This window comes from Sycon ciliatum, chromosome 6, assembly GCF_964019385.1.
Source record: "Sycon ciliatum chromosome 6, ocSycCili1.1, whole genome shotgun sequence".
NCBI classification, from domain to species: domain Eukaryota; kingdom Metazoa; phylum Porifera; class Calcarea; order Leucosolenida; family Sycettidae; genus Sycon; species Sycon ciliatum.
In genome coordinates this window covers 31,602,997-31,607,223 of record NC_088648.1, presented here as the reverse complement: position 1 = coordinate 31,607,223, position 4,227 = coordinate 31,602,997, and positions in this window count along the sequence as shown.

Below are 4,227 nucleotides of genomic sequence, written 5' to 3'. Positions count from 1 at the left end.
TAGCAATGGGAGACGTTGACAGGGCACTAGAATGTAGGTGGGTCGACAAGCAGAATGTCCGTGGACCATTGCCAATCCTGTGGGCGGAGGTATGCGTTGAAGCTGCACTTCAATTTTTGAAGATTTTTGCGAGTTGGGGCGGAGTCTAGAAAAGCTGGCGACAGGGAATTCCACAGCTGGATTGCACAATGCGGGAAACTGCGGAGAATGGTGTCTGATGCTTGACACGGTAGGGGATTTCGTAGCTGGTAACTGTGGCCGGCGGCCATGCGGAAATCGTTTCGAGTGCGAGTGGCGTCACGGGGCTCAAGCCTTGGTGGGAGGACTGCTAGCAATTGAGTCGGACCGGTGATGAAATGCAGTTTGTAAATGTATGTTAATGCAGCAACGTATCACCGTAGGCTGAGGCTCTGGAGCTCCGTCCCGGGACCAATGATGTGCAATGCACGGCGTTGGATGTTATCTAGGCGTGCAAGATGGGATGGAGCAGCTCCCATCCAGAGGAGCGGAGCATACTCCAAAACGGGCCGTACAAACCCCTTGTACACCGTAAGGCGGCCTTCTCGGGAGAGATAGGGCGCAGCTCGCCGGAGGAGGCCCAAACGCTGTTTGCCACGTATAGACACTGCGCGGATGTGCTCCGCAAAGGACAGCTTCGGATCAAAAGTCACCCAAGAGCTTTATTGTGGATGACTCTGGCACAGGGCTGCCTCCAAAGAGGAGAGAGGGCAAGGCTAGCTGCGCTCTTTGCAGCGTGGATTTCGACGGCTCAAACGCTACAGGCCATTCCTTGCCCCAGTCTGAGAGACAATTGACGGTGTCCTGAAGCAAGGCAGCAGCAGTGGGGAGGTCGTTACGTAGAAGAGTGTACAATGTCGTATCGTCAGCATAGGCTTCCAGCTGCGTGTTCCCAGCAAGGCATGTTGATACGTCGTTAATGTATATGAGAAACATGGTTGGCCCCAAGATGCTGCCTTGTGGGACTCCCGCCTTGATGGGGTATGGACGGGAGCAAACCAAAAGTGGATGAAATTAGAGAAAAATAACAATCCGCAATAAATTCTGCAAATACTTTTGCCTAACTCATATTCAAACTGATTGAAAAGTTTTTGCAATACACTGATGTGGCCAATGAACGGAATAAAACCATATCAGTTGTAATAAAATGTACGATGAGCTAGGCAAAAAAGCATAAGAGCATAGCGTACGGCCCTGAGCATCCAAGCTCCCTCGTTGTCACTCCACATTGACAGATATTTACCATCTATGGCTTGTTGGAAAGATCTGGATCTGACGAAGACACCACGATAGTTTCCGGCTCAAAAGACATGCCAGGAAGACTGCTAAATTCTAAGTCGCCTACCATGCCTCTAAATTGCAAAACAACAACATCTCGCATTTTCTATCGTCTCCTTACTCACACTCAAAGATTTTTCACGATTCAAACTGCAAAAAAAGCGGAGATTCAAGCGCTTCCTTTGATGCCCAATACGCATGCGTTGCTCTCAAGGGAAATCCCCTGCATGCACAGAAGTGACAAGCAAAAGAGTTTGAGTCGATCGCCGGCAGGTGAAATTTGAAACTTCCAGCTACACATCGTTGGCGCTCAGCGATACATAGGCTTATCACAAAGATCGTTGCACTAGTGGAAAGCTGAGTCCAATACCTTTCCAACGATGCACCATTTGTGAAAATCCCTTGCCGTTTGAGTGAGTGACGAAAGTTTGAACACTCGTCTATGCCGTGATGTGTGTGTAAACTGTACACTTTGGGTGCGTCGCGTATACTCGTCGCTGGCCATCCAGGGTACATCCTGAGCGTCGACTATATGCGACACCGGCGTGCAAAGGTCAAAAGGGGCTCTGTTGCTTGCTTGCGAGGGCTGATTAATATTTTTTTTTGTTGATTTTCTTGAAAGCACGTAACCACCAGAAAAGCTGACAAAGAAAAAAGAATAAGAAAAGACAGACAAAAAGAGAGCTGAGAGAGAGAGAGAGAGTTGGGGTACGGTTAAAGGAGGACGAGACATTGAATGGTGGTCGCCACAGTCACAGATAGTAGCAGTGCTGGTGAGGCTACAGGCGCTCCACTGACCAGTAGGTCTCAGTATCGCCATGCCGGTAACGCACGAAAAGACAAAAACGAAAGAAAATCTGAAGCGCAATACATGAATGGCAATTACAATAAAGGTAATAGGGAGAGTGGTGACCAAGGGAGGACAGTATAGACCGTTAGTATGGGGTGCTTCAATGCACATCCCCAAACCGAGAGGTGCGATCTGGAAAGAACAGTGAGACGATAAACATAATGGGCTTCAAAGCACGTCTCAAGACCATGGCTGGTCTGAGATGTGTTTGTTGACACCTTTTTTTAAAGCTGTGAATGGAGAATGATTGGTCAGACGGGGAAAGACGTCCTCAGGGAGACTGTTCCACACTTCAAGGAAACAGTACGGGAAGGAAAGTCGAAGGTAACCGGGACTGGTGCCGGGAGTGGTGTTCAAGAGCTGTTCCCGGTGCTGGCGCTGAGCATAATGCTGCTGGCGGGTTCGAACAGTATCGGCCCCTGGTTTTGGGGGGGTGCGCATGCGTGTCAGACGGGTTGGGCCCTTGCAGTTAACTACCTTGTAGAGATAGGACAGCCCTGTGACCGTCTGTCTGGCCCGCAGACTCTGGAGGACGGTGGTGGGTCCAATCATCTGCATGGCCTTGCGCTGTGCTGTGTGGGTCTGGGCAGCACCAAGCCAGGCTAATGGGCATACTCAAGTATAGGCCTTACAAAGCCATTATAGACAGTTAGGCGTCCAGCAGCGTCCAGGATGGGGGCTGTCTTCCGCATAAAATGGAGGCATTGATGTGCGCGCAAAAGAAAGCTGGTGGAGGTGGGCCCTGAAGTTGAGCTTCTCGTCGAACACCACCCCAAGGAGCTTCAACTGGCTGCCGACAGGAGCATGGGTGCCAAGGAATTGGACAGGGGGGAAATCTGGAGGGGCCAGCTTCCTGGTCACGGACATCAGCTGTGACTTAGAGGGCTGAAAGGTAACCCTCCAAGTACTTCCCCAGGCTTCCAGCTGGTGTATGGCTGTCTGAAGTGCAGCTGCGGTGGCCTCTGTGGTCTGTTCAGGCATGACAGACGTGTATAACGTAGTATCATCAGCAAACACGGCAATGGAGACGCTGGCAGGTAGCTGTTCTTCGGCGTCGTTTATGTATACAAGGAACAATGTGGGCTCTAGGATGCTGCCCTGAGGGACGCCTGACCGGATGGTAGAGGGGGTAGAGGTCTGTCCCGCAACAACAGCTTGCAGCTTCCGGTTCTAGAGGTACGCTGTTAACATGGCCTGCAGTGGCCCAACAATGCAATAGCCTCGGAGCTTGCAGAGAAGCCCAGGGTGTGAAACCCGGTCAAACGCGCCTGCTATGTCTATGGCGAGGGCCTGAAAGGTTCCTCCCTTACTGGTGGTTAGAGTCTATTCATGCTGGAGTGACGTTAGTAGGTCAGCTGTGACAATTGATTTCCGAAAACCAAACTGGTTAGGAGACAGGAGGCTATTGCTGTTGAGATGGTTGATAAGCTGCTGGTTTACTAATCTTTCCATCACCTTGGATGCTACACCGAGCAAGGGGACTGGTCGATAATTAAGGACATCGCCCTTGGCCTTGCGCTTGTGGATGGGAACCACATTGGCTACCTTCCAGGTTGTAGGCTGGTAATCATGGGAGAGACAAGACGAGAACAGCCGCAACAACGGCTTTGAGAGCTCAGACGCACACTCCTTTACAATGCGGCAGGAAATGGAATCTGGCCCGGACGCTTTGGATACTTCAAGACACCGGAGCTGCTTGAGCACTGCTGATTCCTGGAAACGGATTTGACTCAGGATGGCAGCAGTGCGTGGTGGGAAAGGCGGGAGTGTGTCTTCAGTGAGATCGTTTAGTTTAGGATGCTGCACTTCTCTGCGAAGAATGATGCGAAACAGTAAGCCTTAGAGGACGCCGTGGTACATTGCTGACCATCGGCCCCCTTTGAGACAGGAATATCAGATGTGCGGGATAGACCTCCTGCACGCTTCATGTTTGACCACCATGCTTTGTCACGTAAGTTTCCATTCGACAGCTTTTTCCGCAATGAAGATACATGAGCCTGCCGCGCTGCGTGGTGCACAGTGGCAACTCTAAGGCTGGTTGCAGTGTAGGTATGAGACAATAGCAGATCAGTTGGGTGTGC